The 27,342-nt window shown below is 42.1% G+C and overlaps 2 pseudogenes across 1 annotated transcript in view; both read left to right on the top strand.

Moving 5' to 3' along the window:
• Positions 1-1,775: 1,775 nt before the first annotated feature.
• The window catches only part of LOC144580000 (prostaglandin E2 receptor EP3 subtype-like), a 45,074-nt pseudogene continuing 19,507 nt past the window's right edge, over positions 1,776-27,342 (top strand). Inside the window, exon 1 of the transcript XR_013528813.1 lies at positions 1,776-2,684. The product of XR_013528813.1 is annotated as a prostaglandin E2 receptor EP3 subtype-like (transcript). The remainder of the gene's footprint in view (positions 2,685-27,342) is intronic.
• Positions 15,436-16,695, top strand: LOC128930947 (ran-binding protein 3 pseudogene; annotated as a pseudogene).

Genomic DNA, 27,342 nt, shown 5'->3' with positions numbered 1-27,342 from the left:
ACTTTTAGTAGAGATGGGGTTTCACCATGTTGGACAGGATGGTCTTGATCTCTTGACCTCATGATCCGCCCGCCTTGGCCTCCCAAAGTGCTGGGATTACAGGCGTGAGCCACCTCGCTGGCCGACATATCCCATTCTTACCTCTTAACAGTAATTTAAAAGTAAAGAACACCCATACATCAAGAACATCAGCTAAGCTACAAAAGGCAAAACTGATCAGGCTTGTTCTGAAAGTTGGTCTATGTCCATCAGAATAGTGGTCTTTATAGTGCTTTATGATTATGTCTAATTTCTTATAAATATGAGGAAAAATGAACTTTGCAATTATTTTTTAAAATCTTTTTATTTCTTGAACAGCATGAAAAGGAAAAAAAAAGACTTTCCTAAGGTTAGGGGAAAATGATCTCACCTTTGATATTCATCTTCTGAGAGCAGTTATGGGATCCAGGTCTGGAATACATGGTTCAAATAAGATGGGAGTTGAGAATTGCTGAGACTTCAAGAACATTCTTTAGCTTCTTGAGGTCTGAGTTACCCCCCTTTAAGGTGAATAATAATAGCAATAGTACCTTGGAGGATTTCTGTGATAAAATGAGAAAATGCTTGTGAGAAGTACATAACATATGGCTTACTGAAAGATGTTATGAAGCAAGCTCATATGCCTATTTTCATTCAGTGTTTATTATGTCAAAGGCAAAGTTTCCATGTAGATTAAGGCCTTCATGATATCTAAGTATTTTTCTAGTTCTTAGTGTATGAAGAAAAGAAGGATGGTTGGAGGCTGTGTAAGGAATACCTTTCTCCTCTACTCCCCTCTCACTCCCATAGGCTGGGAGCAGCTGATTTCACTTCCTCAGATATGCAAACTGTGCCACCCTCCTGTAGCCACTTTGGCCCTAGCTGACTGATTTGCTGGGGTCAAGGGAAGTGGGCAGGATTAGGCAGGGGTAATAGATGGGATTTCTTGGGCCTGGAATTCAACCAACCAATGTATTTGTTTCCCTGTGTCTATTCCCTTAAGTCTACAGGCATTCTCTAGTAATTTTATAGCTTTTAGCGGCACCCCAGGAGACAGGACGGCTTGGCCATTTTATAATCACTCAAGCAGAGTCCCAAAGCAAAAAAGAAAAAGGTAACGATCACCTATGCAAAGGCTTGTGTGGATCGCTTAAGGACAGGCGACTTACACTTTACTAAGAGTTACTAAAGGACCTCGGGAGAAGGATCCGGTCCCTGTAGGAGCGTTTGTGGTCGAAGACGCAGGAGGACGAGCGCTCAGCAGCTTGCTGGGGTCCCCAAGCCCAGTGAGACTTACTAGCTGCTTGCCGCCCCCGACACTTTGGCAGGGAACTGTAGGAGGCGCCCAGTGGGCCCCGTGTCCGGCCAGGAGCAGGGCATTTCAGAGGAGCCCGTCTGAGGGTTTTCTCAACCCAGGCGTTCAGGTTAGGCAACAGCCAAGAGAGACGCTCAGTTGCTTTGCACCCTCCTCCCACCTCGGTTCTGTCCACACCCACGGGCGCCCCGCCCCCTCGGCCTTACACAGGGGACCTGGCACCTCTGCACGCCTCGGAGCCAGAGGTTTCTCGGAGAGGAAGGCGCGGCTGCCTCCGGGGCCAGTGAGCCCTGGCGCCGCAGCGATCGCGGCCTCAGTAGCGGAGTAGGGCGGCGGCTGCGCCCCCACACCATGGAGGGCAGCCCAGCCCCAGCCGTTGTAGCAGCCGACCTCCGCCGCCGCCCGCCCCGCTGCTGCCCCGTCCCGTTGCGGCTTTCTAAACGCCATCCCCTCCTCACCTCGAAGCCAACATGAAGGAGACCCGGGGCTACGGAGGGGGTGCCTCCTTCTGCACCCGCCCCAACCACTCCTACACTGGCATGTGGGCACCCGAGCGCTCCGCCGAGGCGCGGGTCACCCTTACGCGCCGTCTAGGGTCCGGCGAGGATTGCGGATCGGTGTCCGTGGCCTTCCTGATCACCATGCTGCTCACGGGTTTCGTGGGCAACGCTCTGGCCATGCTGCTAGTGTCGCGCAGCTACCCGCGCCGGGAGAGCAAGCGCAAGAAGTCCTTCCCGCTGTGCATCGGATGGCTGGCGCTCAGCGACCTGGTCGGGCAGCTTCTCACCACCCGGGTGGTCATCGTCGTGTACCTGTCCAAGCAGCGCTGGGAGCAGCTCGACGCATCTGGGAGGCTCTGCACGTTCTTCGGGCTGACCATGACTGTGTTCCGGCTCTCCTCGCTGTTCATCGCCAGAGCCATGGCCGTCAAGCGGGCGCTGGCCATCAGGGCGCCGCACTGGTACGCGCGCCACCTGCGCTGTGCTGCTCGGCGTGTGGCTGGCCGTGCTCGCCTTCTCCCTGCTGCCCGTGCTGGGAGTGGGACAGTACACGGTGCAGTGGCCCGGGATGTGGTTCTTCATCAGCACCAGGCGAGGGGGGCAACGGGACTAGCTCTTCCCATAACTGGGGCAACCTTTTCTTCCCCTCTGCCTTTGCCTTCCTTGGGCTCTTGGCGCTGACAATCACCTTTGCCTGCAACCTGGCCACCATTAAGGGCCTGGTGTCCCGCTGCCGGGCCAAGGCCACGGCATCTCAGTCCAGTGCCCAGTGGGGCCACATCACGACCGAGACCGCCATTCAGCTCATGGGGATCATGTGCATGCTGTCGGTCTGCTGGTCTCCGCTACTGGTAGGTAGTTCCAGGGTTGGGGGAAGTCGGGGTGCGTGTTCTAGAAATGGCAGCACCTGCAGGGGTGTGTTTGCAACCGCAGAGCACTGGAGTGTCCTCTGCTCCTGCCCACGCTGTCTTGGGTACAGCTGCAGAGGTGAGCTCCTCACTTACTCCCCGACTCGCTGAGTGCCTTCCAAGAGCCAGGACTCGCGTTAGGCACTGGTTATGCGCACATAGAGATCACAGGGCTGCTCACATTATAGTCTGGGCGCAGGATATGTCATTAAAATGACATATTTTCTATGCAGAGATAGAAGTTTGTCGTGGGTGCAATAAGAGCAGAATGACTATGATAACTATGATAACTGTAGCCTGTGTGGGTGGGTGGTGGGAGAGCTTCTTTATTTAAAATACCTCTCTCAAGTTAATGCGATTTTCGGTCTGCAATCCCAGACAGATATAGCCCTCTTGTAGCTTCCAAAACACTGCGTGACCTATGGGCGCCTTCAAGGTTCACTTTCTCTTTCTTTCTTGGGCGCCTTCAAGGTTCACTTTCTTTCTTTCTTTCTTCCTTTCTTTCTTTCTTCCTTTCTTTCCTCCTTTCTTTCTTCTGACTGAGTCTCTCTCTGTCACCCAGGCTAGGGTGCAATGGCGCGATCTTGGCTCACTGCAACCTCCGCTTCCCGGGTTCAAGCAATTCTCCTGCCTCAGCCTCCTGAGTCGCTGGGATTACAGACATGCGCCACCGCACTGGCTTATTTTTTGTGTTTTTAGTAGAGACTGGGTTTCACCGTGTTAGGATGGTCTCCATCTCCTGACCTCGTGATCAGCCCCGCTTGGCCTCTCAAAGTGCTAATATTACAGGGTGAGCCACCGCGCCCGACCTAGGTCCACTCTTAATGAGGCAGCAGAATGAAAGATGCGAGTTGCCTCCTCAGGCCTTTGGCATGGTGCTTGACCCTCTAGGAAGTGCCTGAACAACAGTCTGGGGTTCGGAAGCCCAGCAGCTCCTTCAGGTCAGCATTTACTTACCCTTGTTGCAATCAAGCAGGATTGGGTATTCCTGAGATAGGAGGAGGTAGGGGTTTCTTCATGTCCTAGCTTCTCACACCAGAGCAATGTGGAGGAGCAAGGGGTGTTTTCATAGGCTCCTTGTCCAACACCTGCCTTTACATGGTATTTTTGAGGTTTGTTTGTTTTTTGTCTGTGTTACTTTTAGCTAATAAGTGCTGTTTACTAATTCCTGAAGAATAGATGCTTACTTACTTAGGCCCTGGGGAGCCTGGGTAAACAGATGTTGCAGAAAGAGTGATCTGGTCACTTTCAGAAGGTATAACCAACTATATATATTATATAATCATGGAAAACCTTTGAAACACATGAACACATTTTTTTTCTACTTGTGGTCTAATATATTACATACAATTTGGAGTTTTAACCATCATCATGTGTACAGTTCAGTGGCATTAGGCATTAAATACGTTGACTTTTTTGTGTGCCATATATAGTTTTAAATCCCTTGCATTTGAAAATAGAAATGTAATTCCTTTCACCTGGTTTGGTATCTAGGAGCACAAATCTTGGCTCCAAATCAGTGGCATGAGAGGACGAGGAGAGTTATGTTGGGACCTAACTGCCCACAAGTCACTGCATGGTCACAGTTCTTTATTCCAGGAGTTGGAACTCAGGCTGATGTCATCACTATGGCTTATCAAAACCAGCACCAATTTTAGACATGGAGTGTTTACTTCTACGGCTGAGGAATGGAGTAAATAAGTGGCCAACTAGGTAGGAAGAGCTCTAAATAATAATCACTTTATTAAAGTATGGTAATTAGTAACTATAAAGGCAAACAGGGTATCTGAATTTTTTACAAGTGTCATTTGAGTCCCACATCTTTGAGTTTGCTGTATCACATGATTTATATCCTAGGAGAAAAAACAGTTAAATCAATTGAACAAAAGGCCCATACAGTTAATCAGACTTATAATTTATTATTTGTATATATTTTTTAAGTCAAAGAGAAATCATATAGTGTGTTTTTTATTCAGACACTTTAATTCTAGTGCCATGAGTATGGTGACCTCAGAAACAAAGTAGATCAATCTTAAAAACTGTAATTTAGGATGGCCAAACTCACTCTTTCAAGAAAGACTATATTTGAAACTAATCTTATTTAATTTCAATTTATTTTCATTCAGACAATACTTATTGATTTATAGCATTTACTGGGCACTTTATTAATTCAGTTATAGAAACATTAAATAAATTCAACATGTAATCATATCAAAAAGAATTTTTTTTAGACAGAATCTTGCTCTGTCGCCCAGGCTGGAGTGCAGTGGCAAGATCTCAGCTCTCTGAAGCCTCCACCTCCCAGGTTCAAGTGATTATCCTGCCTCAGCCTCTCCAGTCACTGTGATTACAGGCACCAGCCACCACACATGGCTAATTTTTGTATTTTTAGTAAAGATGGGATTTCACCATGTTGACCAGGCTGGTCTTGAACTCCTGACCTGAAGTGATCCACCTGCCTCAGCCATCCAAACTGCTGGGATTACAGGCATGAGCCACCACGCCAGGCCTAGGAGAAATTTAAAGTTTCAAAACAGAAACTTTTTAAACAAAAAGGCTCCATCAGCCGGGCATGGTGGCTCACACCTGTAATAACAGCACTTTGGGAGGCTGAGGTGGGTGGATCATCTGAGGGCAGAAGTTCGAGACTAGCCTGGCCAACATAGTGAAACCCTGCCTCTACTAAAAATATAAAAATTAGCCTACCATGGTGACATGCACCTGTAATCTCAGTTACTTGGGTGGCAGAGGCAGGAGAATTGCTTGAGCCTGGGAGGCGGAGGTTTCCATGAGCCAAGATTGAGCCACTGCATCCCAACCTGGACGACAGAGCAAGACTTTGTCTCAAAAAAAAAGTCTTCAAATATCTTTAAAAAGATTTACTGTACAAAGTTGGAATTATTTCAAAGAAAAGAAACTGGCAAAGCTGCTTTCTTAATAGAGAACTGTAAGAATAAAAACACTTGAATTTAGTGAATTTAATTTGCAGCATATTGGTGTTAAAATGAGAGATTTTTTAACACTTTTTTTCTAACTATGGGTAAAATATAGATTTCCTGTTAGCTTTTGGTAAGTTGAGTACAGGATACTATTCTAATTGTCCCAACTTCTTACTCAAAAGGACCCTGAGTATATCCTGGAAGGCTATCATGACTGTAACAAATATTCAGTTGTTACTGCAGGAAAACTTGGTAGGGCAGGAATACCATAATAAGAAAATGTCCGAACTGCTACAAGTTCCCACTACATAAATACTTAGAGGTTTGTGTATCCTTAAATGATAGTTAGTTTCCTTTATCTTTTTCTCAGAGACTTTGCAAAATCCAACATAAAATGTGAAATTAAGAGAGTACAGTGGGAAACAATGTCACCATGATCGATGATCTGCAGTTCTTAGTTACTGCTTACGTAAAGCATCACGTTGTCCTTCTGCTGCAATCAGCCAGTTGATTCAGCACTGCAATCTATTTGACTTTTGTCATTATTGGTTTATATTTTATGAACGATGTTCACCATAGTTCAGTTTTTTGACATGATTGCTAAATTTCCAGAAGTGGGAATAACCTTAGGATTTTGTTCGAAAGAAGTCGTGAGTACATTTTGTACTTTTATAACTTGGCACTCCCAAATGGGTAGAATGTGGCTAATTCTGTAAGCTATCTCAAAAACAGTAAATATAAAGCCAGTTATCAACATTGTGAAAAGTGAGATGTGAGCAACAAACAGTTTCTCATCATCAATCTTGGAACTGGATAAAAGCAGCCTTAAAAACTGTTGCCTTTAATCTTGAACCAATGAATTCCCTGCTCATTAACCACAAATCCAAACAGGGATGTTTCAATTCAAGAAGATATTTCACAAGGTAGTTGTGATTCAAAATATTTTTTTAGTTAGGGAATCACTGATTTATTTTGACAAGTGAAATTTGCCTTTAATATGCCACATGTGGTAGATATGTGTGATGAACTACTTTTCAGAAATAACATTGTTTGACAGCACATAAAAATATTATTCAATAGCTAATCTCTTCTGCCTCTAACTTTCTCTGATATTCAGGATGTTGCTTCAGAGAAAATGAGTAAACATATGAATCCACATTGTAGGAAAATATTCTGTAATATTTCTCTTTAAAAACTGTGAAGGTCAACAAAATATTCTATGATTATAAAAGTGATTAATGTTATAATCTGTTCAGAAAAGCAGAATTTTCATATTTATGACTGAAATATTTAAAAAACAATGGTACTTTGTTTCATTCAAAATAGTCCATCTGAATTTGCCAGAGTAGATTTCTAGGAAGAGGTGAAATGGCATAACTTGACTTCATGACTGACAGCAAGTGTGTCCCAAAACCCAGCCCAATGAGAACAAAGGGCGCACACTAACTAGATCAATGGGAATGATGGTTTGAAAATGAGCAAGAAAACAAACTTAGATGATTGAATGACAAGATGAGGACTTCGCTCTTTTGCCTGTAGGCAGTAGAACCTTCCTTTTGGGTTTTTGAGTAGGGAAAAGAGATTATTGGCAGAGTTGTACAGTGTGGATAGATTTAGGCTGGAAAATGAGAATGTGAGATCAGTTATGACTTGCTAAGGTTGGTTAGGGCCTTAGGGGAGAAACAGTGAGAAGAGCTGAGTTAGAGAAGGAAACATAAAAGAGAACTGATGCTATTAGAAGTGGTTGATTTTAAGGAGCCATTGATTCAACAAACACTGAGTGTCTACTGTGTCTTATGAGCTGTGATAAATGTGTTTCCATACATTGTGTCATTTAATTGCATCCTGTAAGATTTCCACTATTATCTACATCATTCAGATGAAGAATTTGAGTACAAAGAATATTGGAATCATATTTCTAATTCAGGATATCTGATTTTCAATTTTAGTTTTCATTCTTGTTGTTGCTTATTTGTTTGTTTGTTTAGCATAGATAGAGGCCAGGAATTCTAATCCTAACAGCAGCAATAGGGGATTTATATATTCTCCTATCTATAAACACAGAAGTAGGACTAATAGAGCTAGTATCTTTTTCCATTTTTAGTATTCTCAAATTCTCTTCTCTGGGGGAATCATGGTTCAATGAACCAAAATGGGCAATTTGGAAGGGGAACTGTTTGGTAGATGCTAAACAAGGATGGAACTCCCTGAGTGACTGGACATGTGAACACAGTACATATGGGTCGATGGTGGATTATGTAAATGATATATCCAGAATCCAATGTAACTTGAAGATTAATGAGATAAATCAGGGCTAGGAAATGCAGATTTTGAAATTTTGAGTTTATCAAAAAGAGCCAAGAATTAAACACTTCTTAAGCCATCATCTTTGAGGAAATTCACATGGTCTGAAGTTGCAATATAATTGTGAGTCACTGACCCTTCTCTTTTGAAAAAGCTGTGAAGGTCAACAACTTAATCATAAAAGTTTCCATAGGTTTAGTTTTCTGGGCTACCACTCAGAGCCATTCAACACAAGCATCTGTAACAGACTATGATTCATCTGAGTGTGCAGAGTGATGATAGGTAAAGAATACTGGGTGCTAAGTTTCAGTTTTTAGTTCCCTTGCACTGCAGGAAAGAAATGCAGGGAAGTCCTTCCTAAATCTCTTTACATCTGTATAGCATTTTTGCAACCTGCTAGTGCTCCACATTTATCTACTCATGCCTTGCAACTCTGAGATCTATAACGGTAAAATGTCAAATTCTTACTCTCCCATTTTTTCCAATTCCTTTTCAAAGAGATAGGAAGGAAGTTTGTATTTCAAATCCTCCCAGTTATGCTTCTTGAGAATGATTAGACAATCTCTCAAGTCCTTTTCCCTAGAAAATTTCAACTTTCAAAAAGATGGTAACTGATGAAGGAATCTAATTTGGGAGGGGGTTCCTCTTACATCTTGTCCCCTAAGCATATGACAACATTTTACTGTAAACATAGTACAGACAGTCTCCGGCTTAGGATTTTTCAACTTTACGATGGTGTGAAAGGAATGCACATTCAGTAGAAACTGTACTTGGAATTTTTAATGTTGATCTTGTATCGGGCTGGTGATATGCAGTGTGATACTTCCTGGTGATGCATGCACAACTCCCAGTCAGCCACACAAACACAAGGTAAGCAACCAGTACTCCACGGTGGACTGTGCTACCAGATGATTTTGCCCAACTGTAGGCTAATGTAAGTGGTCTGAGCATGTTTAAGGTAAGCAAGGCTAAGCTATGATGTTTAGAAGGTTAGGTGTATTAAACACATCTTTGACTTTACAATATATTCAACGTAACAACATTTTCAACTTACAAAAAATTTACCCAGATATAACCCTGCTGTAAGTTGAGAAACATCTGTAATTTATGCTTACACAGAAATGACAGTTGGACAGCATATGACTGAGATACATACAACATAGAAGTAGCACTACAGAGTGGACATTCTCTGTGAATTCCTGCACCCTGCTCTCTTTACACAGAACACTTCCCTCTCCATTTTCCATTGCCACTTTGCCCCTCAGCCATTCAACAGCATCTGCGAAGCACCCACCTCTCTTGGATTGGCTAAGATTTCGAGTTAGAAGTACCTTTCTAGTGAAGCCTTCTTTCATCCTCTCTAGGCTGTGGTTAGGTGCCCTGACCATTTTATCTCACGATACCCTGCATGTTCCTCTTGTAGTCTGAGTCACACTTAATTGGAGACGTTGATTTATTGTCTTTCCAATGTTTCATTCTGCTAAGGGCAAGTACAGTGTCTGTCTTGCACATTATTTGTTTCCTAGAAATGATCATAACTACTTGCCCTGTAAGATCTGCCCAATACATGCTTATTGACTGAATACTATATTTTTATTTATTTATTTATTTTTGAGACAGAGTCTTGCTGTTGCCCAGGTTAGAGTGCACTGGCACAATCTTGGCTCACTGCAACCTCTGCCTCCGGGGTTCAAACGATTATCATGCCTCAGCCTCCCGAGTAGCTGGGATTACAGGAATGCACCACCACATGCCTGGCTAATTTTTGTATTTTTTTAGTAGAGACGGGACTTCACCATGTTGGCCAGTTTGGTCTCAAACTCCTGTTCTCCTGTGATCCACCTGCCTCAGCCTCTCAAAGTGCTGTGGCATTATAGGCCTGAGCCACCCCCACGGCCTTGACTGAATACTTGAGCAACCAAATCAGAAGACAGGGTTTGGTCCCATGTAAATAAGCAATTAGTTTTTGACCTTAGACAATTCACTTAATGTCTTTGTGAATCATTTTCTTTTCTTTTCTTTTCTTTTTTGGAAAACAGAAATAAAAACGTCTACTCAGTTCATTTCACAGTATTATAATGAAAACCAACAAAATTAATATGTGAAAATAATTGGGTAGCATATTACTATAAAAATGCTTTATTACCGAGTCTTGTAGCAAGCTGGGAATATTCCTTCCATATTAGGAATACTATTGTGATGTTTTACTGGATAGTAATGTTGGCTCTTGTGTTGAGATAGATCTTTCCCTTAGTAAACTGGAGAAAAGAGGAGAGTAGTGTTTCACAGCTTGATTAGTTATAGTTGACTGGGGAAAAAAATGTGGTAGGGAATGCAGCCTTCAAAAACAGAAAGAAAGAAAAATGGTAAACCACCTGTGCATAATTCATCCCTTCTTCCCTCCCCCTGCCACCGTCTCTGCTCTGCACTCTCTCAGCCCTGTAATTTATTCCTCTTTACAGCTTCTAGTTAGCTCTCTAACTCCAAAACACACTGATCCCATTTCCCCTTTCCCTTACATCTGAGGGAGAAGCTAGTACCTTGCGTCCTGAAGACCTCTGACACAAGTCTGGAATGCTCTTTTCTGCTCTATGGCCCTAAGAAGGGGAGGACTCACCTGCAGTGAGCTGCTCCCCTCCCCACCTAAATAGTCATTCCTCTGTGTTGGGCTTGAATGTGGGTCTTGCTAGCACCCACATTGTCACATGTGAGCTGTTTCCAGTCAGGTCTTCCTCCTGTTATCTTATATGTGCACACACCTGTTGGGAACTGAATCTTGAGTTGCATTAATTGTGCATCTAACTGTTGTCTGGGATCAAGCCATTCTGCAAACTTCTTGAGAGAGTCTCTCCCTTAGTTGTCTTTATCTTTTCACAGGTAATTAGGAATGTTGGGGCTGAAAAGAACCTCTGCTGCTGACTGACAGCCCAGAATTGAATTAACACAAGCCTTAAGTCAGACCAAAGTGTGCGAATCAGAGCTGTAAACTGCTTCACACAGTCTGAGCAGGTCCTGACAGCACATTAATATTATTTGCAGCCTGCAAAGAGCACAAAGTGTTATTTTCCTATGCAGCAGCCCTCCCAGATATTGTATGGGACAACATTTATAAGGAGAACAATTCAGTGACTCATGTGGGTGCTAACTTAAAATCTATATATTGTTTCAGCAGAACTGATTTTATGATAGATATTTGAAGCATCATCAATCTAAAATGAAAAATGGTAGCAGAAATGGAAGCAGAGGCTTGATTATTCACACTTTATGTTAGAAAAAAAGAAAACACCTACTAAGTTAGATAAAAGTCATGCAACATAAATACAAGATAAATTTTCCACCAAATACCATTATTATTTTAAAAACTCAGTAAAACAGAAACAAAAAGTCATGTTGGAACTGGAAGCCTGTGTATTTCAAACAATAATTGGTCCCCAAATAGTAAGTGTAATTTTAAAAATCTACTTTTCACTAATTTTTTATTTCCTGAAAGTAACTTTGATTTGTATATCTTTTTGTCTTTCTTTCTGAATACATAATTATTGTCATTTTCCTTGGTTGAGAATATGCTGCTATCGTGATTCATAAAAACTTAGAAAAAGAAGTATGTTTTTAATGTTGAAATGATGAAAGAGTGATTGTAAAAGATAAGAATCATTCTGAGAAAGTAACAAGACAGTAAAGTGAAGCTCTAATTGCTGTTTGATGTATGAAATTTTATTGGTAACATCTTGCTACCAACAACCTTATTTGGGTTAGAGCTTCTGGCAGATCATATACTTTCATATTTTCCCAAACAGAAGAATGCCTCAACAGCCAGCTGTTTAACCACAGGGTAGCATCAGTGATTATGTGACCCCTGACTTGTGAGGACTCCTCTTTGCTTCATAAGAAGAACAGAAGAAATTTATCGAAGAAGCAAGTGAGGGCCACAGGAGAATAAGACACTGGATGGCAAGAGACCTGGGTCTGGTCATGGCTTTGTCATGTGATCTAAGTCACTTTATCTTGCTGGACTTTCCTTTTCTCATCAGTGAGATAAAACAATGAACAACTCTAATCTTCCTTTCTCACTTCCTGTGCCTCTAAATAGATTAAATAGCCCCCATTGGACATACTATTTCAGATACATGGGGGAAAATACCTTAAGACTTAATGGGAAGAAGCGTAGAAATGTACACAAGTGGGCAAAATGGATCATACATTCTTTCATCCAATGCTTCTATAAATATTTATTGAGAGCTTGTTATGTGACTGACACTCTCATCACCCTGGCAATACAGTGGTGGCCAGTGCTGATTCATGTGGCCATACAGATTGAGCAATTACGTTGCTCGAGAGGATGCTATTCACATTATATTGTAAGATAATGACAATCTTTGGAGTTGAGCAGTATGCAATCTGTGCAGCTCTTCATGGTAGCCTTGACGGTAATCCAAACAGAGCACTATCTTCCTTCATGGAGCTTTTGGTCTACTAAGGTAGAAGACAGTAGATAAACAGTCATTCCAATAAGCAAATGTAACTAGTCTGATGAGTCTTATTGTGGTTGCCCTTATTACCACACAAGAGCTAGGCCTCATGTAGGCTGGTCCACTGCTGCATAATTGCTCGAATGCAACATGCCTGGCCCCAACTGTACTGGGTCTGTGCTTGGGCTCCATAATTAGGGAGCACATTAATTCACACCTATGACTCCAGCCGTAATGCTCAGCTGCAATTCTCCAGAGCACAACCACTGCTAGAGTGAGTATATGGACTCAAAGGGCTGCTGGCCTCAGGCCATATGCTGTTCTGGAATCAGCCTTCCCTCTGGGGGCATTAGGCTATGGGTGGTACACAGATTACCTCCTGACAAATTTGTCTTTCCCTTTCTTTTACTTTTTAATTTATTTATTTTGAGACAGTGCCTTGCTCTATCACCCAGGCTGCAGTAGAGTGGTGCGATCATAATTCACTGCAGCTCGAGTGCTCCTCCAGCCTCAGCCTCTGAGTAGTAGTACTATTAGGTGTGCACCACCATACCCAATTTTTTCCTTTCAATAAGTTTTCTTTTAAGGTTTTTATGTCTTTTCCCCGTAGTGAATGTGGCCAAATACACTCTGCTTCATGTTTCTTGGCTTCAGATCTTGAGAGAAGAAGTTCAGTGTCTTGGTCTCTTCTTTCACAGAAGGCGCTGAGCCCCTTAAGTACCATCGACCTCTTCCCAAGTGACCGGCTATACCACAGAGTGTTGTGTGAGTTTTCCTTTGTTATGCCACACAATTTGCACTATGTAAAGCTAACGATTCAAAATTTACCAAAATAAGTAATTCTTCTCAATCTTCTGCTCCAATGTAATTTGCTCTGCCCACTTGACCAGAGAAGTGCAGATGGATGCTGGCATACCTTTTTATACATCAAAAATGAGCACTATGAAGGCAAGAGAAAGGTGCTTTGGGAGAGTGTCAAAGGTCTCCTGTTGATACATTGGGGTTAGGGAGGGCATCTCTGAAAAAGGGTCATTTATGATAAGTCTTAAAAGATAAGACTTCACACACCAGGGTCTGTTGGGGGATGGAGAACTAGGGGAGGGATAGCGGGGGTGGGGGATTGGGGAGGGATAACATTAGGAGAAACACCTAATGTAGGTGACAGGGGGTTGGGGGCAGCAAACCACTATGGCATGTGTATACTTATGTAACAACCCTGCAAGATCTGCACATGTACCCTAGAACTTAAAGTAAAAAAAAAAAAAAAAGACTTCAAGGAAGAAAGAGCAGGATGTGAAGGTATCAGTGTAGGAATACACTGGAAGCATTGGAGAAATTGAAAGAAGGCAAGATGGATGGATTAGAGTGAATAAAAGGGAGAGTGCCTGCAAGGCCAGGTGGAGAGGTAGGCAGGGCCAGGTAATTCATAACATTGTCGTTTTTGCTTGTGAGTTTAGATTTCTACCACAAGTACAATGGAAAACAACTAAACGCTTTAGGGGAGTGATTTGATCTGCTTTATGTTTTAACAGACCACTCGAGGTTGCCTAATGGATTAGATGGGTGGAGCATCAGAGCCCTCCAGGACTGGGGGCAGATGGAGATGTAGAGACATTAATAAAAAGAAAAACTTTTTTTCTCAAATGTTGCTTTAAAAAAAAGAGTGGGAAGTAGCTTGGCTTAAAATTGGTGGGAGAGGGGAAGTGGCAGTGGGTCTGTACAGATGATACACCATGGAAAACATTGAACTGAATGTGCTGGGAATGGTAAGCAGGTCTGTTTTTGTAGAAGTACATTTGAGAATGTCAAGAAATACAGATTCAGTAAAATAGAGACTGAAGGAAGAGGGAGAAACACCTAAGAATATTGCTTAAGATTAGGAATGAGAATTTGTATTTCATTTTGGGCAAGTTGTATTGATTTTCTGTACTGTCCTATATTTGTAAAACAAGATAGTGGGCATTATAAAATATGAATTCACAAAGGTCATTTAGGAAAACAACTCATCTAATAGTTGATGTCTTTCTAGAATATTCTTAGTGAAATTGTTTCAGCTGTGTTTGTTTCCACTTTACTGAACACCCTCATTAGTAGGAAATTTTGTGGCAGGCTGTTTCTCGCACATACTTTTCTTTATTTTTTGCAATAACTCTATGAAATAGGCATTCTTGTCTCCAAAGTTATAGATAATGAGAAAACTAAAGCTGAGAGGATGAGTGATTCCTCTAGGTAGCAGAGCTATTAAGTGAACAGGCTGGGATTGACAGGCCAAGCTGTTTCCTACATGCCATGATGCCTTAGAATACCCCATTCCGAGAAAGCAGGCGAGCCCGGGCGGCACGGGGCCTTGTGGGAGGGCTTAAGGAAGTAAGGTGGCAGACCTGGCGAACGAAGAAAAGCCTGCCATTGCTCCGCCCGTCTTTGTGTTTCAGAAGGATAAAGGACAAAAGAGGTCAGCTGGCGGCTCCAGTCCTGAAGGCGGAGAAGATTCTGATCGAGAAGATGGAAATTACTGGCCTCCTGTGAAGCGAGAAAGAACGTTCTCTTTAACCCAGTTCCCACCCTCACAGTCAGTATGAAAAATGATATTATGATGCCATGAAGCTCCTGCAAGCCATCTGCAGGCAACTCCGACTCTGAGCCAGAGGAAAGGAGCAGTGGCTTCGGGTTGAAGCCGCCAAGGCTGGTCCATGGCCAGGCCCCCAGTGCAGGTCTGCCCAGCCATCTGCAGGCAATTCCGACTCCGAGCCAGAGGAAAGGAGCAGTGGCTTCGGGTGAAGCCGCCAAAGCTGATCCACGGCCAGGCCCCCAGCCAGGTCTGCCCAGCCATCTGCAGGCAATTCCGACTCCGAGCCAGAGGAGAGGAGCAGTGGATTTGGGTGAAGCCGCCGACGCTGATCCACGGCCAGGCCCCCAGCCAGGTCTGCCAAGCCAGGAGCCCAGGGAAAAGCAGCGGAGCGTGCTTCCTATGGCAGTGATCAGGCCCCGCAGCCAAAGGCGCTGTCCCAGATGGTCCCCAGCAGTGGCACCAATGGGGTCAGCCTCCCAGCCGACCGCATGGAGGCCGTGCCAGCAGCATCCCCTGACAACCCTGCAGGGAAGAGTCCTTCCCAAGCTGCCAATGAGGTGTGTGCACTTGAGGAGAAGGAGCCCCAGAAAAATGAGTCCAGCGATGCCTCTGAAGAGGAAGCCTGTGAGAAAAAAGACCCCACCACACAACAAGCGTTTGTACTTGGGCAGAACTTGAGGGACGGAGTTAAGCTGATCAATGAGAGTGCGGACAAAGCCGACATGGAGAGTGCTGGACACCCCAGTGCAGACACGCCAGCCGGACAAACTATTTCCTTCAGCGTATCAGTTCCAGTTTAGAGAACTCAACCAATAGTGCCGATGCCTCCAGCAACAAACTCGTATTTGGCCAGAATTTGAGTGAGCGAGTTTTGAGCTTTCCAAAATTAAATGAGGTCAGTTCAGATGCCAGTAGGGAAAATGCAGCTGCCAACGTGGGGTCCACGTCCTCATCCCAAGAGGCCACCCCCGAGAAAGAGTCCCTGGCCAAGTCGGCAGCCGCCTACACCAAGGCAAAGGAGCGGAAGTGCTTGTTGGAAAAAAGTGGAAGTCATCACGGGGAGGAGGCGGAGAGCAACGTGTTACAGATGCAGTGCAAGCTCTTCGTCTTTGACAAGGCCTCACAGTCCTGGGTGGAGAGAGGCCGGGGGCTGCTCAGACTCAATGACATGGCGTCCACTGACGATGGCACGCTACAGTCCCGACTAGTAATGCGGACCCAGGGGAGCCTGCGACTGATCCTCAACACCAAGCTGTGGGCCCAGATGCAGATCGACAAGGCCAGCGAGAAGAGCATCCGCATCATGGCCATGGACACCGAGGACCAGGGCGGGAAGGTCTTCCTGATCTCGGCCAGCTCCAAGGACACAGGTCAGCTGTATGCAGCCCTGCAGCACCGCATCCTGGCCTTACGCAGCCTCGGGGAGTGGGAGCAGGTGGCCAAGATGCCCGCCCCGGAGCCTGGAGCAGCCCCATCCAACGAGGAGGATGACAGTGACGACGACGTCCTGGCTCCTTCAGGGGCAACTGCAGCCAGTGCTAATGACGAAGGGGACGGGCAGACGACTGGGAGCACATAGCGGCCGGGAGCCCAGCTGCACACCAGGCTGCTGCTTTGTCTGTCTATCCGCCTGCCCACCCGCCCCAACCCCACAGGCAGCTTCCAGGTGCCCGGCTGGGAAACACACACCCCACTGGGCTGGCCACAGTCTGGACCCGCGTGTCCTGTTCAAAAGCAGACTCAGAAACTGCCTGAATGTGTTTTGGGACATGAGACCTCATCATACTGATGGGCGAAACAAATAAGAACATTTCCTCCCTCTTCTCCTTTCAATTGAAATGGCACATTAAGACTCCTCACAGCCTCTCACTGGGACTGGAGACCTCCTTCCTTCACCCTGCGTATCCAGCCAGAGCCCCTGGCTTTGCCCCGCCCACACCCTTTTCTCCCTGCTGTGGCGCCTAGCCCTTGTGGGGAGTAGCTGGCCCTTGGCCTTCTGCCCCCTCCAGGGGGTCTTTGGCTACAGGCCTGGGACCCCTGCCCAGCCTGGGGAGCTGCCCACAGGAGTGTAGACACTGGGCCTGTTGGACGTGCTGTTAACCACTATCTTCATTGCCCATTTCCCCCTTTCTGTTTGGTGGGGTGTGTATTTTACATCTTTTTTCCTTTTGATTTTCAAAGGCTTTGTTTTGGTTCCTTAGGTTAAGATGCTCTCCAGCGTTGAGCAGGCACAGCTCTGTCGAGGTGTCTGTCCCTCACCTGTGGTTCTGGCCTCTGAGGTGGGGGCAGGGACCCCACTTCTTTCCCACCCCAGGTTCCTCCAGGCTGAGTCAGGGGGTACTGAGGAATTGGGGCCCTGTCTGACCTAGGCCTGGAGAGTGCCTATCTGGGAAAAGGTCACTGGACCTGAAAGGGTTCCCAGGGTTCCCTGCCCGCCCGCAATCCCTGTCTGTCACGTGGTTCAGTGTCATCAGGCACCAGGCACAAACTGCTTCCCACTGTTGGCCATCCCTCTCCAGCCACAGGCATCACTGCCCCCAGGACTGTCCAGGGCCAGGGGCCTCTGTGAGAGCCAGAGGAGGACCCTCGCCAGGTCTTGGTGGAGGAGCTTGGGGGCTGGTCCCAGAACAGGTGGTCTCACAAGCATGCAGCACACTGGAGTGGACACCTGTGCCCACCTGACTGGAGTGTGGCCAAGAGCCAGCTGGCACCACCTACCTGGGGAGGCAGAGGAGGAGGTCCCCTGGGCACAGGGCCTCTTCAGGACCTCAGAGGAAATCTCCGAGCTCCACTGTCAGAGGGTTAAGAGAAGGCCACCTTCTGCAGCTGTGCCGCCCACTCCTCTAGGTGGCCAGAGCCCTGGCCCACAGCCCCCAGCAAGCCTGAGCCAGGGAAGAACCAGAGGCCCTCCCGAGAGATGCAGTCACACATCTCTGCTTTAAGCCTTAGCCAGCTAGTGATGAGTACAACCAGATAACGCCCATGTGTTTTGGAACATTTCTGTAAGATTGTCATATGAAATGTATGTGGGAACTACATTAATCTTTTCCTAAAAAAAAAAAAAAAAGAATACCCCATTCATCTTGAGCTGTTCTTTCTTTTTTTAAAAATACATATTTTATTGCATTTTAGATTTCAGGGTACATGTGAAGTACATGCAAGATTGTTACATAGGTGCATACATGGCAATGTGGTTTGCTGCCTTCTTCCCCAGCTGTTTTTTCTATTGGAAAAATATCACTTCCCTTGTATTGACTGAGTCAGAATCTGTCCTCCCTTTTGCTTCCACCCTTCAGTGCTAATACAAGCTTTTGGATTAGTTAAAACCATACTAAATTTATTTCTATTTTACTTTTTTAATCACAAAGATTATATTTTTCACTGAAACTTAGTCACTGCATACATACTTTATTGCACGAGTTATAAGTGGATCAACAATGATATTAGCAATGTAAGTTCATGTGCATTTACATGCAACAGCTGCCCTAGATTCCAGTGCATTTTGTGCCAGGCACTTTACTTTGTAAATATGGCAAACATAAAGGGACTTTGCTACTTCAGTTCATGTGAACAAAAAATTATATATATCATCTTATAAAATATCTGTTATGTCAAACCCAGGGGAAAAAAATGACAAAAGGAACACACACACACACACACACACACACACACATATTTATTTATTTATTTATTTTTATGATACTTTAGGTCCTGGGGCACATGTGCAGATCATGCAGGGTTGTTGCATAAGTACATACATGGCAATGTGGTTTGCTGCCTCCATCCCCCCGTCACCTATATCTGGCATTTTTTTCTATGTTATCCCTCCCCAACCTCCCTACCCCCTGCTGTCCCTCCCTTAGTCCCCCCAACAGACCCCAGTGTGTGATGCATCCCTCCCTGTGTCCATGTGTTCTCATTGTTCAATACCCACCTATGAGTGAGGATGTGTGCCGTTTGATTTTCTGTTCTTGTGTCAGTTTGCTTAGAATGATGGTTTCCAGATTCATCCATGTCCCTACAAAGGACATGAACTTATTAAAAGAAAATGTAGTGATAAAAATGTTAGATTAGTTTCATGTTCTTAGGGAACTAGCATTCTAAGAAGGAGAGAGGCAATAAACAAATAGACTAGAAGTCAGATTGTGATAAATACCATTAAGAAAATAAAGCAGTGTACCAGAATAACCCAGAAGCATCCTTCTGGCAGCGATGTGGGGCTCAGTTGCAGAAAGGCACTAATGGGAGTAGGGAGATCAGGTAGAAGGCTGTTGAAGTCATCTAGGTAAGAGGTGGTGACAACTGGGATTGGAGCGGAGAAGTGCACATATTCACATGGTGTTTTGGGGACAGAGTTTACCAGGCATTCTGGAATTTATTTGATTACTGTCCTATGGCTCTGACAAGAAATAGGGCTCTCTCTGGGCCTTTGGTTTTGAGGTGGACAGCTATTTACATAGGGCTTTCCATTTGGCTCCCCAAGATGGAAGTGACTGCTCTAAGCTTACACAACTAGGAAGGAAGAGAATTAGGAGGTAAATTCTATGTAATAGATGTTATTTCCTTTTTTCTGAGACATGAATCAGAACCGTCACACAGAGGCACAGAAGTTAGCAAAGTTTGCTTATAAAGTAATAGAATGTCATAAGAATCATAATTCCCAGAAGATCTAGAGCATGCTGATTTCCAGGCTAGGTCTCATTTTTTGTTGTCATTGTTCTTTTGAAACTGGCTCCGGTTATTGTTTGCCTCTTTATCTTTTAAATTGAGAGCAATTCTCAAATTAATATTCCCTACTTTTAAAATACAGATTTTTTGGCTGCAAATGACTGAAAACTAATGCAAACTAGCTTGAGAAAAAAAATAAAAGGTAGGGGGAGTTGCTTGACGCACAAAAATTGCAGAGATGTGAAAAGTGTAGGTGGCCGTATAAAAGACTGAAGCCAGGACTTTGTGCTGCTAACTTTAGCTTCTTACTACGTATCAGAATCCCCAGTTCAGGCTCTGTTCCTAAGGAACCAACCTAAGCCAGAGCTTTGCAGCTCTTTGGCTAGCCCTTGTGCTATTTTTTCAAAGCTTCAAGTTAATAAGTTTATATTTGCAGTCTATATGTGAGGTTTTAATTTTGCTTTTATAATAATACAATATTTTACTGAATACATCATCTTGAAGCACTGTTTAGACATCATAGATTTTTTTCTATTTTTTTGTTTTATAAATACAAGAAACAGTTATAGATGAAAAAGTCTCATTTTCAAAGACTAGGATGAGTTTTCTAAGCTATGAGGAAAGATTTGGGCACTGAGAATTGTCCAGAAGTAAGTTAAGAGCATAATAAGAGGTGGCATTATAAGACTTAGAATCTTACAAATACTCCATTAACACCACAGTGAGATGACTAGAGAAAAAAGAAGTTCCTTCTTGATTTTTTTATAAAGGCTGAGTTGTAGTCTGGCTTTTATGTTGATCTGGCAACCAGCTTTTTCTTATAAATCAGTAGCTGTGCTAATAGCCAACATGCTGGGTGGCAGACTTTTGATTTTATTTAATGGTAGTAATTTTCCCCAAGAATAGACTGAGGATTTGCCTGGATCCAAAAGTGAATTTCTTAATATTAGCTTTTGCTCTATAAAAGACATTAGGGAACATTTTGAAATTCTTCTCTCTAGCATCTATTTCTAATTAAATTTCATTACAGATCAATATCAGGAAGCATAGAATATCTTCTGACTTCAGAATTCCACCCTCCTCCTTAGAGGAGGTTCTCGGTTGCAAACAAATGACTGTGATTCCAAGTACAACGGGCATATGCAGAAGGATTTCAGGAGCTCAGAGTCCATAGAAAGCTGGCAGGGCAGGTCTGGAAAACAGGCAGGATCAGCATGTTCTTGACGATGAGCTTCAGGCCACACAGCCAAAGTACTGCCACAAAAATGTTTGCTGCTGTGATGAATCCAGTGTCTCAAACCCCTTCTCCTTTGCGTTATGCTTGTAAAATTCAAACTTCTATTGCCAGCCTGACTGCTTGGGTTATTTACTCCCAAGCTATAACAAAGGATGAAATCAAGCACCTCTAGAACTTGGTTTATGAAATATGTGCTGGGATTTCTCTCCCACCCAGAAGACAGAGAAAAAGTTATCCAAAATTTGGATATTAATAATAAAAAGTGCGGGTCCATTTTTTACCATTTATCTAATTTATTATTAGAAACATTAATATATTTTTGAAGCCATGTGCACGTGTGTGTGTGTGTGTGCATTCCTGTTGTGTGTCTGCTACAAAAATTGGGGTAACAGTGAGACTGATAGAGTGAAAACTGAAGAGAGTCACAAAATATAAAAGGGCTTCCATTTACTGAATACCTATTATGTGCAGGTACATACTTGAGAATTATCCTTTCCATACATTATCTAATTTAATTTTCACAACAATTTATGAGTTTGTTGTTTTTCATTCCCATGTTTCAGTTGCAAATAATAAGACATAAAAAATGTGATAACTTTCCTTAATCATATTCCTAGTAATTGATAGATCTTAGGCTTTTTTACACTGTAATGTTATGTGTCATATTGTTTCTCTCTTTCTAATTAGTTTACAAAAATATTTTAAAATCATTTCATTGAAAATATTTTACAAAAAAGAACAGATTGAGAATAGTAAAAAAAAATCACAAAAACAGCATTGGTCAGACAATTATAGTAATTAAGATTTCCTGTAGAATATTTAATGATTCATCAATGGATCAACGTTTGCAGGAGCTTGAGTATCTAGGGAGCAAATTCTGCAAATCCCTTTAGAAGGCGACGAGAGCTTTCACTTGTTGACAGTCACCTGTTAAATGATTCCATTCATTATGATACCTGCAATTTAGAAAGTGTTTTTTTATAAAGGTGTGGCATCAATTTTATTTACTTCTGTGTGTCTTTTAGGCTTAGAACATGCACATCCAGTGATAGTTTTACTAGTCAAACATTATTCAGTTAGTACAAGTTACATATATTATTTTCTTCACTAAACTATTTATAAAACAAATAAAACTGTCTATTGAGTTCTTTTTGCTTACTGGGAAAGTGTTTGACTACAGTCAAAATCAGAAACTTTGTTTTGATGGTTCTAAAGCCTCCAGTATGACACAGTGCAATTGGGATTCCTGCAAACCTGCTTTCATCTTTTTTTCTTGTAATTATGGAAAAGAGAAAGCCATAGAGAACCTCAGTGAGACCACGGTGACTCTCTCGCATGGAATTCAGGCATGTAACTATGTAGTAGCCTCTCACCCAGATTGAAAGGCTTCAGATACTTTAGTTTTAATCCTCAAGATCTAGGATTTGGCCACATTTACCACCATACCATTTTCTTCCATCCTTCCCCTCATATGCTTACCTTCAGTGATAAAAATCAGTTTGCAGTTCTTATAATGATTCACACAATTTCACACTCAGAAATACTTTGTCTCACGTACAAAATATCTGCTGTTTTGGGAGATGGAATTCTCTGAACCTAGAAACTTATTTATTTATTTATTTATTTTATTATTATTACTATTATCAGCTTTTGAAATGACGTCTCACTCTGTTGCCCAGGCTGGAGTGCAGTGGCATGATCTTGGCTCAGTGCAACCTTGACCTCTGGGGTTCAACTGATTCTTTGGCCTCAGCCTCCAGAGCAGCTGGGATTACAGGTGTGTGCCACCACACCCAGCTAATTTTTGTATTTTTAGTACAGATGGGTTTTCACCATGTTGGCCAGGCTGGTCTCAAACTCCTGACTTCAAGTGATCCTTCTGCCTTAGCCTCCCAAAGTGCTGGAATTACATGTGTGAGCCACCATGCCCTGCCCTAGAAACTGATTTAATTGCCCTTTCTCTTTACTCCACAGTTCCTGTGCATACCTTTACACTTAATTATCACAATGAGGATGATTGGCCATTGTAGACAAATCTTATTTTACAATTAATGCACATTGTATTTCACAGATATAATCTCATTTTGTTCTATTGATGACAACTTGAAGGGATACCGTCATCTTCATTTTCAGAAGAGGAAACTGGTTTTGCAATGTTAAGTAACTTTCTTGGGGTCAAATCCACATTTGTCTGATTTTATTGCCTATGTAATTAAACGCTAAGCTTTATGGCCTCCCTCCTGTTAATATCTATTTGTCTGATTTAGTGTAAATTATAAACTGCTTAAGAGCAGAGATCTTGCCTTATTTGTCAATAAACCTTCCTGGCCCCAAGCAGTCACTCAATAAATGGTTGTGGAATAAAGTAATTAAGTGAAAAGGACACTAGATTAGGAAGAAGATCAAGGTATAAATTTTGGCTTTAAGAGTTTTACATATATTAGATGGTTTTTAATCTTCACATAAATCTTGAAACATAGATGACATTAATTCCTGTTTTTTATTTTTACTTTTTTTCTTGTTGAGTAAGTAAATTAAGGCCACAGATGATAGTGTTGAGTGACTCAAACTCAAATCTTTTTTTATTCTAAAGCCACTAATCCTCTTGAATCTAATGAATAATAGGTACCATTAATACAGTAAAATGTATGAGTATTTAAGATAACAGTACATGTTTTGCTTTATTCATTACTTTTGTTTTTCCACTCCGTTGTTAGTAATAAAAATTCTAGGGAAGATTTAAACATACATTTAGGGAAGACAACTGTAAGAGGGGCAACATAGTTTTTAGAATGGAAGAGAGAAGTTAATTGGAAGCAATGGGAAGGAGCTCTAGAAAACAACTTCTCTAACACCTGGTGTTTAAAGAAGAAAAAAATGAAAGGGATGCTTGGAAAGGTGCCTTTGGGGGTAACAATTAAACATGAAGAATTTCAGCAACAATAGGAAAACATAGTGAAAAATAACAAAGAAAGGAAAAAATATAAGGCTTCAAAAGATGCTCAACAGTTTCACTAGACTTGTGTTACCCTCAGTCATTATTAGAGATGATGTAATATAGTGGTTTGGGAATAAAAAACATAACTGAAAATCCAAAGTTGGGGTAGCCTTCAGAGCTGGTCAAGTCAAAAGCTCAGCATTGTCATCTAGGACCAAGGTTTGCCCCATCTGTCTTTCACAGTACAGTCTTGGCCTCATCTTACGGCTTGCTCCCTGCTGGTAGCAGCAGAGATGCTAGTACATGCTTCCTAGTTCCCGCAGGAGAGAGAAGCAGTGTTTTTCTATGACTTTCTCTTAACAATGAGGAAACTGTTGGGATCTCATTGGTTAGAATGAGGTCACATGATTATCCCTTACCCAGGCACATTTCTGTACCTAGGGATGGGGTCAGCCGTGAAGCACATAGACTTCAATGCAAATAACTATGTCGATGAGCAGGGGAGATGAAAGAATGGACGCTGGGTAGGTGACTAATAGTGGACACTGCAGTGATAATACCTATGCAGTTTAATTGACAGAATGAAGGTGGGAAACCCTGAAAAACAATAAAGTACTACACTTTTATCATACAGCGTAGTAGTCACTAACCACATGTGGTTATTTGGACCTTGAAATGTGATTAATCCGAATTGGATACTTTAAATGTAAAGTACACCTCAGAGTTGGAAGATTAAATACAAAAAAGTGAAACATAAAATACTGCATTAATAATTTTTATATTCACAACATGCTGACATAACATTTCAGATATAGAGGGTAAATTAAAATTCAAAATATTTCTTTTTACTTTTTAAAAAATCTGGCTACTAGAAAATGCAAAGGTATACATGTACCACACATTTGTGGCTTGAATTACATTTCTTCTGGATAATGCTACATTAGGCTGGTGATTTTTTTTTGTTTTGTTTTAACTTGGGGAACTATGTCACTAAATCTCTTTAGAGAAATAGACAAAAACAGAGCTGTTCTGGTTAAATGGGATGGGGGAACTGGATAGTTCCGAGTCCCAATAGATCTATTTGCCAATTCCTGCAAAACCATTCTTGAAAATATCTACATTGGCTTGCTGCAGTGGCATAAAATCTTTTGTTTTTAATTCCAGTGCTTTCAGAGGCCCAGGCAGGAGCATCACTTGAGGCTAGGAGTTCAAGACCAACTGAGCAATGTAGGGAGATGCCAGTCTCTACAAAAATTCAAAAAGAAAAAAATTAACCTGGCATGGTGACACATGCCTGTAGTTCTACCTACTAGGGAGGAACCCTTGAGCCCAGGAGTTTGAGGCTACAGTGAGTAAATTGTGATGGCATTACTGCACTCCAGCGTGGGATACAGAGAAACCCTGTCTCTTAAAAAAAAAACTTACATGAAATACAGGATTTTATCTGAATTCACCAAAAGCATTTTCCCTACTATAGTTGTAGGAATTATTTTGTTATTACTTGTTTAAGATTTTCCCTAGGAAAGTAAGTAGTGCAGTAAGAATGGCTTTCATTGGGCTCACACATTAAGGAGAGAGGGAGTCAATGGTATTGGGATCTGTTTATCTTTTTACAGGATCCTAGGAGCCTGTGATCCTCATAGGCATTAGGCATTTGAGTCATGTAGGACAGGGTTCTTCCTCATATTTGCTTCCTTCTTGTTCTTATTATTTGCTGTTGGACCAAAGTCCAATGTAATATTAATATAATATAATAATAATATAGGATCAATATAATGTAAGATTGTATATTATTATATAGTATTAATCCAAATAATATATTAATAATAACATAGTATTAATCCAAATAAATCAATAGATGAGAAAAAAGCAACCTAAGGGGGTAAACATAGAAGATGAACACATTATAATTTTCCATTTTTCTGCATCACATACAATACATATTGTATCTTATTCAAACTTCATTCAAACCTGGTATAAAATTGTAAGTGCTAACCATTATTTAAGTGAGATTTTAAAGTCTGATTTCCTGAAAAAGAAAATAAACATTTTTTAGAAGTTTTGAAAACTAAAGTTTACAATGAATAATTTAAATATAGCATGGCACTTGCTGGTTTTCAGCTGTCAACTATGTATTGCATGAAAGGAAAGACTGATTGTGAGAATGAGTTACAATAGTGCTACATAAGCCTTGATGGGTAAGAGGGTTAAGACGGAACCCATTTCTGTCTTGGACGTAGCAAGTTATCATTCTGTGGTTTGTCAAAGCCACACTCCCCGATTTGAATTCAGATATCTGGGAGGTCTCAATGAAGACATCTTTAATGGTTCCGTTTATAAATACATAACATCCAGATAATAACAAAACAGCAAGTAGTGCTTACATAGCACTTACGTAGGTAGGGAACTGTGAGTGTTACTCAGTCCCTATTTACAGTCAACAGGACAACAGTTAGCTATAAAGAAAGCTGGTAAATTTAGCCAGGGGAGTGTTTTGTGTTGGGAAAAGGAAAATGAATGAATATAACGTCAGGAAGTTTCTGATGCCAATACTGAGTACAAGCCTAACTCTGGCAGGGAATTTGCAAGTGCTAAATTAAACTGTGACTGGGGTGTCATCTCAGATTCTGAGGAGCATTTTAAATATTTATTACAATATAAGCAAGGGCTGAGTAATCACACAATGGCAGATTCACAGCTTGAGGAGCTGAAAGTGTCCCACAATGGCAATTCTTTATCTTTTAACATTAAGAACATTCTCTGGTTTCCTAATTATGACAGGGAGTTTGGTCTTCAAGGCCTTAACCTTTCCAAAGACAGCTATGCTGACTGGGTTTAACCCTCAATGTTACTGCTTGGCTCTTGTGAAGGAAAAAGTGGCAACCAAATATTTCTGTGATCCTCTCCTCTTGGGGCTACCAAGTGGCAGCACTGAAGACAATGATTCCTGCAACCCACTCACCCCACAGGCATGCATGGTCTCTTATAGTAAGTATTATGTAGGTATTAGTTGCTGTGTTTCATTCTTCTTCTTCAGATGTTAAGTATAGTCTTATATTTGGGGGCAAAAATTCTCTAAGAAAGGAATGCTAGAATCATATATAACACTTTTACAGTAATAAAAGGACTTTTGATACTATGTATTAAAAATTTCATGGTATCCTCATTAAAGACTCTGTTAATATGCTTAATATCTTCTATGTTTTTTCCTTGGGCTATGTTTTTAATAGATGTTATTAAATAGTCAATAGAATTTCTTCTTTAAATTCAACATATTTTATTTTAAATACTAAATACTTGCTTGTCTTTTTCATTCTATAACTTCAACTTACCAGCCTCAGGGTTACTACTGGCTATCATCTGAAAACCAGAACATTGCACTGAAAATCATGAGTGATAAGAAGATATGCTTATAGTCCATTAGCACCTAGTTTGAAGCTGTTATCCTGGCTAATTATAATAACAGGAAGGAAGGGA

This window comes from Callithrix jacchus, chromosome 17, assembly GCF_049354715.1.
Source record: "Callithrix jacchus isolate 240 chromosome 17, calJac240_pri, whole genome shotgun sequence".
NCBI lineage: Eukaryota > Metazoa > Chordata > Mammalia > Primates > Cebidae > Callithrix > Callithrix jacchus.
The sequence above is the reverse complement of the archived record's forward strand: the minus strand, read 5'-3'. Positions and strand labels throughout refer to the sequence as shown.